The sequence below is a fragment of the Bufo gargarizans genome, chromosome 6 (assembly GCF_014858855.1).
Source record: "Bufo gargarizans isolate SCDJY-AF-19 chromosome 6, ASM1485885v1, whole genome shotgun sequence".
NCBI classification, from domain to species: Eukaryota; Metazoa; Chordata; class Amphibia; order Anura; family Bufonidae; genus Bufo; species Bufo gargarizans.
The window spans coordinates 197,764,486-197,779,133 of record NC_058085.1 but is presented as its reverse complement, the minus strand read 5'-3'; the positions used below and the strand labels follow the sequence as shown (position 1 = coordinate 197,779,133).

At 43.0% G+C, this 14,648-nt stretch overlaps 1 long non-coding RNA gene across 1 annotated transcript in view; it reads left to right on the top strand.

Moving 5' to 3' along the window:
- LOC122942458 overlaps nucleotides 1–8,512 on the top strand; it is a 109,067-nt gene extending 100,555 nt beyond the window's left edge. The window contains exon 3 of the long non-coding RNA XR_006390556.1: nucleotides 8,403–8,512. This is a non-coding gene — a long non-coding RNA (uncharacterized LOC122942458). The remainder of the gene's footprint in view (nucleotides 1–8,402) is intronic.
- Nucleotides 8,513–14,648: the final 6,136 nt, after the last annotated feature.

The following is a 14,648-nucleotide window of genomic DNA, read 5'->3' as shown; positions in this document are numbered from 1 at the left end:
CATTGTTGTATTTGTCTCATGTTACTAACAGATGAGTCATGTTTATTAAGGTATTTTGATATGAAGCTTCATACAGTATCTAGGTTACTGCTAATGCTTTTAATTGTATAACCTTTTGTCTGCCTGAGGTCAATCAATGCCATTCTCCTTCCTTTTATGTTCTTCCAGAACCCGTGATCAGTCTTGTGATAATCTCACAACACCGTATATGAGGATCTAGCCAGCTGCAGATAGCAATGGCATACTTGGGAGGATGGAAGATGCTGTGTAAATAGATGTGTAGACTTGCACTTGTTTCAGACAGGCTGTTCTGGCCAGGAACAGCTTGACGGACGCTGCCAGAATACCGTCCGGCCCCATTAACTATAATGGTGTCCAGTGAAGATCCAGCCGAAACCCAGCAAATATGCAGAGAATCGGCCACACAAATACTGCTGCGCGCATCGGTTTTTGTCCGGCTGATTCCCGGCAATCTATGCCAGAACAGCCTGCCGGAAGGCTGTGCCGGCAGTGTGAAACAAGCCTTTGATCAGTGCATGATATTCAAATAACTTGTGTATGAGGTGAGCTTGGTTATGCAAGGAGACTTTTGAGGCTGGTTGGGTTGTCACATCGCCTCACTGCTGAGCATGGGTTGTGTTTGGTATTGCAGCTCAGCTCCTTATAAGAGACCATTCACAACCGCGTAGCTAATTATGGGAAAAAAAATTGATGCTTTTTAATAACCTCGTATAACCCCTTTAAGCCGTTCCAAACTGGGAAATGTTTAAGTGATGGCAAACCCACCTTTATTGAACCTTTGTTTGTAGAAATCTGCCATAGTTCATACTGAAGTTTCCTGTAGAAATGAACTTTCTTTAGTCAGGTCACATCATAAAACCCACAAGGTTCGTTTTTTTTTCTTGCGTTATAATATTTGAATGCAGCTAGAATGCAGAGCACATGGTGTGGTCCTTTCACTTTGCCTTATTTCACTTTCCTGTCTTGAAACTCCTCTGAGTAATGACTCGCATGGCTTTATTAATTCCGCTTGGCTATCTTTCCTCTTCCCTGGTTCTCTACACTCTTGCTTCCATTGTTCCAGAGTTACTGTCAACTCTGCTGTGTCGTTTAAGAGGTATTCCAGTTATAACAAGCTATCCCCTATGCACAGAATAGGGGATAACTATCAAATATGGGAAGGTCCTAGCTCTGGGACTCTCACTAGAATGGGGGCCCTGTTACCTAAGGAGGGAGCGGCTGGTCGAAAAAGCATGCCACCGCTTCATTCATTTCCATGGAACGTCAGAGATGGCTGAGCCTTTTGGGTGATAGACTGTGTTTATGGACCTTAACCACTTCAACCCCGCTAGCTAAAACCCCCTTAATGACCAGGCCACTTTTTACACTTCTGCACTACACTACTTTCACCGTTTATCGCTCGGTCATGCAACTTACCACCCAAATGAATTTTACCTCCTTTTCTTCTCACTAATAGAGCTTTCATTTGGTGGTATTTTATTGCTGCTGACATTTTTACTTTTTTTGTTATTAATCAAAATGTAACGATTTTTTTGCAAAAAAATTACATTTTTCACTTTCAGCTGTAAAATTTTGCAAAAAAAAACGACATCCATATATAAATTTTTCACCAAATTTATTGTTCTACATGTCTTTGATAAAAAAAAAATGTTTGGGCAAAAAATAAATAAAAAAATGGTTTGGGTAAAAGTTATAGCGTTTACACACTATGGTACAAAAATGTGAATTTCCGCTTTTTGAAGCAGCTCTGACTTTCTGAGCACCTGTCATGTTTCCTGAGGTTCTACAATGCCCAAACAGTAGAAAAACCCCACAAATGACCCCATTTCGGAAAGTAGACGCCCTAAGGTATTCGCTGATGGGCATAGTGAGTTCATAGAACTTTTTATTTTTTGTCACAAGTTAGCGGAAAATGATGATTTTTTATTTTTTTTTCTCCTTTACAAAGTCTCATATTCCACTAACTTGAGACAAAAAAATTAAAAATTCTAGGAACTCGCCATGCCCCTCACGGAATACCTTGGGGTGTCTTCTTTCCAAAATGGGGTCACTTGTGGCGTAGTTATACTGCCCTGGCAATTTAGGAGCCCATATGTGTGAGAAGTAGTTTGCAATCGAAATCTGCAAAAAATGACCAGTGAAATCCGTAAGGTGCACTTTGGAATGTGGGTCCCTTTGCCCACCTAGGCTGCAAAAAAGTGTGTCACATCTGGTATCGCCGTACTCAGGAGAAGTTGGGCAATGTGTTTTGGGGTGTCATTTTACATATAACCATGGTGGGTGAGAGAAATATTTTGGCAAAAGACAACTTTTCCATTTCTTTTATACAAAGTTGGCATTTGACCAAGATATTTTTCTCACCCAGCATGGGTATATGTAAAATGACACCCCGAAACACATTCCCCAACTTCTCCTGAGTACAGCGATACCAGATGTGTGACACTTTTTTGCAGCCAAGGTGGGCAAAGGGGCACATATTCCAAAGTGCACCTTTCGGATTTCGCAGGCCATTTTTTACACATTTTGATTGTAAAGTACTTCTCACACATTTGGGCCCCTAAATTGCCGGGGCAGTATAACTACCCCACATGTGACCCCACTTTGGAAAGAAGACACCCCAAGGTATTCAATGAGGGGCATGGCGAGTTCAAAGAAATGTATTTTTTTGCCATAAGTTAGCGGAAATATTTTTATTTTATTTTTTTTTCCCCTCACAAAGTCTCACTTTCTGCTAACTTAGGACAAAAATTAAAATCTTTCATGGACTCAATATGCCCCTCAGCGAATACCTTGGGGTGTCTTCTTTCCAAAATGGGGTCAGTTGTGGGGTGTTTGTACTGCCCTGGCATTTGAGGGTCTCCGCAATCATTACATGTATGGCCAGCATTAGGAGTTTCTGCTATTCTCCTTATATTGAGCATACAGGTAATGAGATTTTTTTTTCCATTCAGCCTCTGGGCTGAAAGAAAAAAATGAACGGCACAGATTTCTTCATTCGCATCGATCAATGTGGATGAAAAAATCTCTGCCCAAAAAAAAAAAAAGGAGGGGAAAGGCGTCTGCCAGGACATAGGAGCTCTGCCCAACATCCATACCCACTTAGCTCGTATGCCCTGGCAAGCCAGATTTCTCCATTCACATCAATCGATGTGGATGAATAAATCATTGCCGGGATTTTTTTTATTTATTTTTTTACATACAAAGTGTTTGCCAAAGCATAGGAACGCCGCCGCCTCCTCAGCTCGTATGCCTTGGCAAACGTATCTTTTACTGCAGAGTAGAAATCTCATCTTGCAGCGCCCCATACACCGACTTGCGTGTAATCTGACAGCAGCGCAATGCTTCTGTCAGAATGCACATCAGTGCTGCAGCTAGTCGATCGGTTGGTCCACCTGGAAGGTAAAAAAAAGAAAAAACCAGGCCGCAACGCAATCATTTTATTAACTTTGGAACAGAACATATAAACTTTAACTTTTTGAACTAAACATTAACCTTTTTGCTTACTGGTGGTACTTCCGGAAACACTCTCCAAAGCATAGGGCAGGGTGGTCTGGACAGTCAGGACAGAAATAGCGGGTGTCGCGCCTTATTCCACTCCTGCTACAGACACGACATTTTTTTCGGGGTGGCGGTCGGTTTGAGGTACCAGGATCGACACTGGGGAAATGTCGCTCGTGTAGACGGCTAACTACACTGGTGGATGGGGCCAAGGAACCTCCTGGGTACAGGAGGTTCGCGATGATCTCTTCCTGAAATTTGAGGAAGGATCCAGTTCTCCCAGCCCTACTGTAGAGAACAAAACTATTATACAGAGCCAATTGAATTAAATATACAGACACCTTCTTATACCAGCGTCTGGTTCTGCAGGACTCTAAATACGGAGCCAACATCTGGTCATTGAAGTCCACCCCTCCCATGTGAAGGTTATAGTCGTGGACTGAGGGGGGCTTTTCAATGACACGGGTTGCTCGCTCAATTTGGATTGTCGTGTCTGCGTGAATGGAGGAGAGCATGTAAACGTCACGCTTGTTTCTCCATTTCACCGCGAGCAGTTCTTCGTTACACAGTGCGGCCCTCTGCCCCCTTGCAAGACGAGTGTAACGAGCCGTTGGGGGAAGCCCGCGTGACTAGTTTGCGCGGTGCCACAGGCGCCAATCCGTTCTAGAAACAAATGCCTAAAGAGGGCCACACTTGTGTTCAAATTGTCCACATAAAGATGGTACCCCTTGCCGAATAAGGGTGACACCAAGTCCCAGACTGTCTTCCCACTGCTCCCCAGGTAGTCAGGGCAACCGACCGGCTCCAGGGTCTGATCTTTTCCCTCATAGATCCGAAATTTGTGGGTATAGCCTGTGGCCCTTTCACAGAGCTTATACAATTTAACCCCATACCGGGCGCGCTTGCTTGGGATGTATTGTTTGAAGCCAAGGCGCCCGGTAAAATGTATCAGGGACTCGTCTACGCAGATGTTTTGCTCAGGGGTATACAAATCTGCAAATTTCAGGTTGAAATGGTCTATGAGGGGCCGAATTATGTGGAGCCGGTCAAAAGCAGGGTGGCCTCTGGGACGGGAGGTGCTGTTATCACTAAAGTGCAGGAAACGCAGTATGGTCTCAAATCGTGCCCTGGACATAGCAGCAGAGAACATGGGCATGTGATGAATTGGGTTTGTGGACCAATATGACCGCAATTCATGCTTTTTAGTTAGACCCATGTTGAGGAGAAGGCCCAGAAAAGTTTTAATTTCGGAAACTTGGACTGGTTTCCACCGGAAAGACTGGGCATAAGAGCTTCCCGGGTTGGCGGATATAAATTGTGTGGCATACCGATTTGTTTCGGCCACGACTAAGTCCAAGAGCTCCGCAGTCAAGAACAGCTCAAAAAATCCCAGGGCCGAACCGATCTGAGCTGTCTCAACCCGAACTCCAGACTGGGCAGTGAAAGGGAAAACTACAGGTGCGGCTGAAGTTGGGGACTGCCAATCAGGGTTTGCCAGCACCTCAGGGATTCTAGGGGCTCTACAGGCACGTCTTTGCGGTGGCTGCGACGGGGTCACTACTGCTCGTGCCACCGTACCAGCTTCAACTGCCCTTCTGGTGCTCGCCACTTCACCAGGTTGTACAGCAGTGCTAGTACTAGGTCCAGGAAGGGCTGCGCTGCTGGTGTATGCCTCACCACGTAATCCGACAGCACCAGCCCCACTCTGCTGCTCTTGAAGCGGATCCTGCGCAACCTGCGGTCTAGCAACATGGGGCCGGGTACGCCTGGTGCTATCAGGAACCTCAGCCTCCTCGTCCGAACTTTGGGTCAGAGAGCCACTGCTTTCTACAGGTTCGTATTCTGACCCGCTAGATTCATCAGATGAGGGTTCCCACTCCTCATCCGACTGGGTCAGAAGCCTGTAGGCCTCTTCAGAAGAATACCCCCTGTTTGACATTTGGGCAACTAAATTTAGGGGTATTCCCTGAGACTACCCAAGAAAAAAAGCAAGCCTGTCTTACAAAGGGGAGGCTAGCAAAGTACCGGAGGCCACTGCGGTTGATAAAAAATATCAAAACAGTGCGTGTAAAGTAAATGTTCAGTGATCCAAAAAATATATTTTTTTTGTCACTGCGGCGGGGCGGGCGTGGGTGAACGCACGTGTGGGCGACTGATCAGGGTGGAGGGAGAACTAAAGTGACACTAATACTATTATAGATCTGACCGTGATCAGTTTTGATCACTTCCAGATACTATAAAAGTACAAATGCTGATTAGCGATACGCTAATCAGCGAATAAGGGACTGCGGTGGGCTGGGCGCTAACTGATCGCTAAACTACCTAACCAAGGGACCTAAACTATCCTAAAACCTAACGGTCAATACCAATGAAAAAAAAAAAGTGACAGTTTGCCCTGATCACTTTTTTCCTTTTCACTAGTGATTGACAGGGGCAAGAAGGGGTGATCAAAGGGTTAATTGGGGTGCTGGGAGGTGATCTGGGGGCTAAGTGTGGTGTTGGTGGGTACTCACAGTGATGTGTGCTCCTCTGCTGGAACCAACCGACCAAAAGAAGGAGCAGAGGAGCACAGCAGCCATATAACCACATCATATTTACTAATATGATGGGTTATCTGGCTGCTGATTCGTTTTTTTGAAAATCGGCAACCTGCCAGCCGCGATCATTGGCTGGCAGGTTGCTGACGAAATTTTCTTTTTTGAATTTTGCCGGCCCGCGATGCGCATGCGCGGGCCGGCTTTCCCCGAAATCTCGCGTCTCGCTAGAGGACGCACCCACCCAGAAGAACAGGACCGCCGCAAAGACGCAATCCTGCGTACGGCAGTCCTGAGCAGGTTAAAGAGGACCTTTCACCTGGAAAAACATTGTGAACTAAGTATCATGACATATACAGCGTCGCCCAGGGATCTCACTGCACTTACTATTATCCCTGGGTGCCGCTCCGTTCTCCCGTTATGTTCTCCGGTATGTTCGGGGATTTGGTTTTAGTAGGAGGAGACTGCCCTTGTTCTGCTGGGCGTCTCCTCCTCCTAGGCTGTAGCGCTGGCCAATCGCAGCGCAGAGCTCACAGCCTGGGAGAAAAAAAAAAACTCCCAGGCTGTGAGCTCTGCGCTGCGATTAGCCAGCGCTACAGTCTAGGAGGAGGAGACGCCCAGCAGAACAAGGACAGACTCCGCCCACTATAACTAAGTCTCCACCTACTATAACCAAGTGAGCGAAGATACCAGAGGACATAACGGAAGAACGGAGCGGCGCCCAGGGATAATAGTAAGTGCAGTGAGATCCCCGGGCGCCGCTGTATATGTCATGATACTTAGTTCACAATGTTTTTCCAGGTGAAAGGTCCTCTTTAAGGCAGAACAGCAGCATCCATTATCTCTATTATTGAAATTTATGGGGGAAAAAATCATTACTTACCTGGTTTCCGTGACCATGTAAAACATTTGGCACTATATTTTGGCTGACCTTGTGGTGTTTGGCTAATGCTTTATTTGGGGTCCATAGATGATGTATGAGCTGTATCACTGGCACTATGTTAAGGAACCATGACTGGCATGATTTGACAAGTTTCTAGTAACAACTAGAAACTACTTATTTTACTCCTTCTGTGCATATTTGAATGTTATGCTGGGCATAGGAGGCAAAGGAAATATGTTGAACAATAGTTTTAGATTTTTCGTTTACTTCGATCACAGGTGAATTTTCCTGGCGAGGACTTTTTTTTCTTATATGTTAAAGTTGCACATAAGAACCCACATTCTCTGTTAATAGCCTATATAAACATGGCAGTGAGGAATCAACTATTGAGTGTAAACAACCCTTTAAGGGGAATCTGTCGGCAGTTCTGACCATGCTATACTGCTGACAGCCTTAGGTAGGGGCTGGGGTGAGCAATGCAAACATGCCTTTTGTGAAGAGTTTATTATCAGAAGAAATGAAAATATTAGCTTTTATTCTGCCAGGTCCGGCTCCTGCAAGTGCACTGGAGGTGGAGCTTCACTGTGCAGTGCTTTGCATTGAGCTGTTTTACAGCCCCTCCCCTCTGATCCAAGTGACAGCTGTAGTGGTCTTGTTAGATTCTAGAGTAAAGGATCAGGGCTGTGAAGCTGTGAAGCCCAGAGAGCACTGCATGGTGAAGCACGTGCGGGAAAAGAATCTAGCAGAATGGATATTTATATTCACACTAAAAAGCTCCACAAAAGATATGTTTGTAATGATCTCTCCAAAACTACTGATGGCTTCCCTTTAAAAAAAATATTGACAGACTAATTATATTGATTGATGCTCATTATAACCAGACATTTTACAAGGACCAAACTCCCCTATGTTGACAGATTTGCTGACCAATCATTAGTCAGATGGCCATTTACACACACAGATCTTTAGTTATACACACCAACTATTGGACAGAAATTGGCCAGATAATCTGTTGGTGTCATACAGCCGTTAGTTAAACAGATAAACGGTCAGTTTTTAATGGACTTTTTTCATTGATGCCTTTCTGAGAGATGGACACTAAAAACTATCCCATTCAATTTTGTGGGGGATGTTGGTCAGTGTCAACTGATAATGCAGAACATTTAATGTTTTTCCACGTCTGTTATTTGCTGGCCTTCAAAAAAAATGCCATGTGCATGTAGCCTTAGTCTTGTCTCCAAGCACACTATGCCCTATATATCCATAGAGTTCCATTCAGGTGACGAAGGCCAAGATATATATTTCAAGATGGTCATGTGAACATGTTTGGAAACCATCTGCCTTTGTGATGGTTGCTGCTCTTGCTGTTTAGTTTTAGAGTCAACCATCTAACATGGTCATCTACAGTAAATATAATATTCTGAGTGTTTCTTATGAACTAAAACAGTTTCCCTTGTCTTTTATAGGAAATACAATGTGCTTCTGCTGTTGGGTTGCAAGACTTCAAAAGTTTCCAATGTAGGGCAGGACAGATACAGCTTTTAATGAATACAATCACCTTGATGCCCAAAACTGGTAAGCAGGATGGTGATGGCAGTGCAAGTGTGTTTCACAGTGTTGACTTTTGGCATGCACATTCTATGAAAAAAACTGCTTTTTATGAATCTATGTTGTGCTATTCCATTATTATTCCTCCTAGAAGTTATAACTAAATTGCCTATAGACTGCAGTGAAGGTCCAGATGGCTGTTACCAGTTGGGGATGTGTGCCTGTACATTCTGACACTGGCAGAACTGATTGGATAGTGTAAAGCGGTTTAGGGCAACACCCTCAACTGGGATCACTCATCTGGACCTTCACTGCGAATTGCTAGTAATTCATAAATTCTAGCAGGAATAATAAACGCATGACACATAGTCATAAGAATAGATGTTCCAGAAATATTACATGTGGAGTTACTGCAAAAGCAGTAAGAAGAAGTTATGCAGTGGCTGTGTTTGGGGTGCTCCCAACACTACGCTGGGTTCCCTGGACACCATTTAGGTGTCACCACAATTGGTGTGTTGCTACTGTCCGGAGGGATTGGTAAGGCATAGTGTACCCCAATGGGAAATAATTCCAAAGAATCAGGGTCCTTTTATATACAGTTTCAAGCTGAACTAGACCTTCTTGTGGGAAGGGTGGAGAGGAGATGCACAGCCTAAACAGAAACAATTTAGCAATTTTAGTCTGTCATAGACCTGTATAGAGTTTGAATACAAGTCTATGGGAATGCCTAAACAGGTTTTCCAGACATAAAAAGTCTTCAGATGTAAACAGCAGAGCTAAACCAGACAGTCAAAAGGTCACTGTCTTTTTTTTTTCTCTTTTCAAAACTTTGAATAGTCCATTATTGTAACTGTGGAAGATTTCTAACTTATCAGTTCATAAGTAGAAAGTATCAAAGTCTCTCAATATTAGCTTGATGTGCAATAACCCTTTCCACAGTGCAGTGCAGATATAGTGTAATAACAGTGCAAATAAATAGAATATTTTTACAATTAATATATAAAATGCAGTTCAACAATATAAAAAAAAGTGTAAATAACAGCATAAATCATTAATAGGGGCAAATGTCCACAATTGTCCATAGTCGAAAGTACCCTTGCTCCAGGTCACTGCAGTTACAGGTCTTCCTTCAGCAACATTGTATGGATAATATGGATCACTTACAAATAATAATAGTCAGTTGTGGCGAAGGATGGCATTACATTGCATGCACAAGATGGTAAATGTTATTTAAAAGACAGAACAGTACGGTGCATGTTATAGAGGATTAGAGGGTTTAAACCATCATTTGTTGGAGTCAATCCAGAGTACTGAGTATCATTCATTACTTGAGATCCGTAGCTTTCCTCACTTGCCCGGAGTATATTGTGTATGTTTGAATCTACCCTCCAGCAGCACATCCTGCACTATTTGTCTCCTCATATCCATGTTCGTCACATTCCTTGAACTGTCAGTTCCATGCAATTATATTTTCTTGGTTTGGTATACGGAATGGATTTCAGTGCCTTTCTGTTTTGGAATACATTGGTAACTATATCATTTTTTCCTTACTTTGTATGCATTTCATTCTGTGCCACCTTACAATACCTGCATCTGTGCCCTGTTATTAGTTCTGAAAGGGTGTAATCTTGCAAACCGCTTCTTTTCCTCGAAAGAATCTGAAATCAGTGCTGCCAGGAGCCTTTGAGGAGGAAGTGTTGTGTTATGTTCCTTGTCCTTAGGTTAGAGAAGGGAGACCTGACTTTTATTTGTAAATTCAGTTTTGTTTTTTATTTATTTATTTTTTATGACTCCGCTACCTACAATATGATAAACTAATGTGGGCTGTTGCAACCATATTATTTATTGTATAGAGTTAAATTTGTTGTCGGAGATTAGAAACTAGCTGTAAATGTTTGAGCTGAAATACTAAGAGAGAGACTAGATTGACAAAAATAGCACTGTTTCTAATAAAAAGAAGCAAAACCTTTTTTCCTATGTCTGATAACCCCTTAAAGGGAATGTGTCATTAGAAAATTACCTATTGTTTAAATCACAATTTTATGTTAATCCCTTCAGTTACCATGATGTACCTGTACATCATAGTGGCTGAGGGAATGTATGGTGCTGGCTGCTGCATCGGGCCTGCTCCATGCATGGCAAGTGGCGGCTGTATAATGCAGCAGACAACTGACCGCAATGACTATGATCGGCAACCAGGTAATTTAAACCCTCAGATGCCTTTGTCAGTCTCAATCGCAGGATCTGTGGAGTCAGGCAGAGGGAGCCCTCACATTGAAATTGTGGGGCTGTGATAGGTTACCATGACAGCCTGGGACTTGCTGAAGGTTCCCAGACCTGTCATGGTAAAAAGCCTGTAAAGCTGTGCATGAGTCACAGCTCAGCAGTTACAACGTCAAACTTGCATAAATCTCTATTATTGTCTATGGGACAAGTGATGAAAAGGTTCCAGTTTGTAGCCCCCCTAAGGGGGCTAAAAAGTTATGTAAAAAAAAATATATAATTTTTTTTTATTAAAATATAAAAATATCATCCCAACTTTACATATAAAAATAAATAATGAGTTTATTTTTTAACGGATATCGCTGTGTCCAAAAATGTCTGGACTATTAACATATAAAAATACATTTTTGGTCACCTTTTCGCCCTAAAAAATTTAACAACCATTAAAAACTACAGTTCGTCCTGCAAAAAACAACAACTTATACAGCTCTGTAGACTGTAAAAGGTATGGCTGTCAGAAAATGGGTCATGATTAGGGATAAGATTCAAAGTCGATTTGCATAAAACTTTGTTTCAATACTGTACGGAATGAGCGCTCTGTACAGTATTAGAATGTATTGGCTCAGATGAGCCGAAGCGAGACTTTGCGTAATAACTTCTTAAATTGATTTCTACAGTCAAAAATCATTTCCTGAACTCTGGTTCGGTTTCAAGGTACCACTTGTCGATTCGCTCATCTCTAGTTATGATTTCCTGTTCCGTGCAGGTAACGTTTCAGCAGCTATATTATCATCACAGGCAGAACTACAATGGCAAGTAACACCTTTTATATAGATAACACGGGATCCACCATTCACAGTAAGTGATATCCCAGCTTATCAGCTCCCTCTTAACCTGTGCTCAGGTCAAAGCTCCCCCATATACAGTGAGGAACATAAGTATTTGAACACCCTGTGATTTTGCAAGTTCTCCCACTTAGAAATCATGGAGGGACCGTAAAATCACATTGTATGATTTTTTTTTAAAGATTTTTTTTTATCTTGCACTGCTGAACATAAGTATTTGAACACCTGAGAAAAAGCAAGAATTCTGGCTCTCTAAGACCTGTTACTGTGCCTTTTAAAAAGTCCACCTCTACTCATTAATCTAACTTAGTAGCACCTGTCTGAGCTCTTTAAAGACACCTGTCCACCATACAGTCAGTCAGATGCCAACTACTACCATGGGCAAGACCAAAGAGCTGTCAAAAGACACCAGAGACAAAATTGTGGACCACCTTAAGGCTGTAAAAGAACTACGGGGCAATTGCCTAGCAGCTTGGTGAAAATAGATAAACTGTTAGAGCAATTGTTAGAAAATGGAAGAGGCTAAAGACTGTCAGTCTTCCTTGGACTGGGGCTCGATGCAAGAGCTCTCCTCGTGTGGTATCGCTGATAAGAAAGGTGAAGATCAGCCCAGAACTACCAGGGAGGAGCTGGTCAATGACCTGAAGAGAGCTGGAACCACAGTTTCAAAGGTCACTGTCGGTAGAACACTATGCCGTCATGGTTTCAAATAATGCACCGCACGGAAGGTTCCCCTGCTCAAGTCATCACATGTCCAGGCCTGTCTGAAGTTTGCCAATGACCATCTGGATGATTCAGAGGAGGCATGGGAGAAAGTCATGTGGTCAGATGAGAACAAAGTAGAACTTTTTGGTCTTGGCTTTACTTGTCGTGTTTGGAGGAAAAAGAAGGATGAGTTGCATCCCAAGAACACCATCCCTACTGTGAAGCATGTGGGTGGTAACATCATGCTTTGGGGGTGCTTTTCTGCTAAGTGGACAGGACGACTGCACTGTATTAAGGAGAGGGTGAATGAGGCCATTTATTGTAAGATTTTGAGCAACAACCTCCTTCCCTCAGTCAGAGCATTGAAGATGGGTCTTCCAACATGACTACGACCCAAAGCACACAGCCAGGATAACCAAGGAGTGGCTGTGTAAGAAGCATATCAAGGTTCTGGAGTGGCCTAGCCAGTCTCCAGACCTAAATCCAATAGAACATCTTTGGAGAGAGCTGAAACTCTGTGTTGCTCAGCGACAGCCCCGAAACCTGACAGATCTAGAGGAGATCTGTGTGGAGGAGTGGGCCAACATCCCTGTTGCAGTGTGTGCAAACCTGGTCAAGAACTACAGGAAACTTTGACCTCTGTAATTGCAAACAAAGGCTTCTGTACCAAATATTAACACCGATTTTCTCAGGTGTTCAAATACTTATGTTCAGCTATCCAAGACAAATTCTGCAGTGGGAATGCACCTACAATGTGAATTTCAGACCCCTCTATGATTGCTAAGTGGGAGAACTTGCAAAATCGCAGGGTGTTTAAATACTTCTGTTCCTCACTGTAAGTCAATTGGTTCAGCTCTGTGTACCAACATAAAAACATGATTTAAAGGGAACCTGTTATGTTATGTTGACCTCACTGAGGGCAGCATAAAATAGTGACAGACAAGCTGATTTCCAGTAAGAAAACTAAGTGGTAGCAGGAGGGCGGGGAGAGCAGGAACTCATGAATAACCATGACTTCTCAGGAGGCCATGACTCTTTTCCTGGCCCAGCTGCCATGATTATGATGCTGGTTCTCAGAAACCAATTAATATTATCTAATTAGTGACATACCACTGAAATCAACATGTCTGTCTACACTTTATTCTGCCCTTAGTGAGGTCAGCCAAAAGTCCATGACAGGTTCCCTTTAAACAATAGGTTATTTATGATGACACATTCCCTTTAACCACGTGAATCAACAAATTGGATCAAGCATTAAGAAACTCTGATCAACTCACTGCTATGTTGTCATTAGCTAAATATTATACCCATGGGCAGACTGAACATATACCGTTCATAGACCATACAGGACAGTAACACAGTTGAATACTGTGGTGAGGGCTGCAGTATTTTGTGGCACACTAGAATATTGCAGGCCCCGCCTACTTGTATTGTCCCTGCCTACTTGGCGCTGCCTATTTAAGTTCCACATCCACCCCTGATTGTAGCTCCAAACCAGGGCAATGCCAAAAGGAATCTAATTTGGTGGTAGCGTTTATACATAGTCCTTATTCTTGGCGACCCTGTGCAGTATATATAGCTTGTTAACACTGAAACTGGTGTTTACCTTCAGCCACCAGAGGCTATTAAGGGGTTAAGCAGTGTTAGTGCTGCCTAATTCTGATTTATAAGCAATATTCTCTTCCAATGTCCTACATCGCAAGAATATCTTCATGCAGTAAGACCTCTGAACCTAACTTTAGATGTGGCGTAACTTTCCTCTCAAGAATGTAGATGAAGTACTGTCACTTGAGGACAGTGTGACTGCAGAAGTTTATTGGAACATGTTGAAATGAGCATTTAGTTGAGCATGTGTTCTCGTGATAGATGGTCTTGTACCAATATACACTTGAACCTGTTACATGGGGAGTTTTGGTATATGCTTTAAAAATGTCTTTAAACCTGGTCACATTATAATCATAACCATTAATATTCTGAGCAAACTCTTTTGTATGCTGCAGGCCAAATGAGGGGGTGGTAAAGAACGTGGACTGGAACATCGCCGGGGAATCTGTAAGGAGAGTTTTTGCCCTCTTCTACCAATTTTCATTTTAACTTATTACCACAAAATACCCCAAAGTACTGTAATATTACTGTTTTGACCATGAGTTACATTCTTCAGTGTTGGGCATCAATCATATCTCCGTTAGGAGATTCGGCAGACTGTTCCGGCACAGAGCAGCCTGTTGGATCTCGCAGCATCTGATGTTGCTGGATTCTCTACTTCACGATCCTCATTAACATGCAATGTTTTTTTTTTATTGGCCAACAGCCAGCATTTGTGCTGAACCAGGCAGCCAGATCTCTTTAATGGAGATGTGAACTCAGCCTTAAAAGTGGGGAGGTATGCAG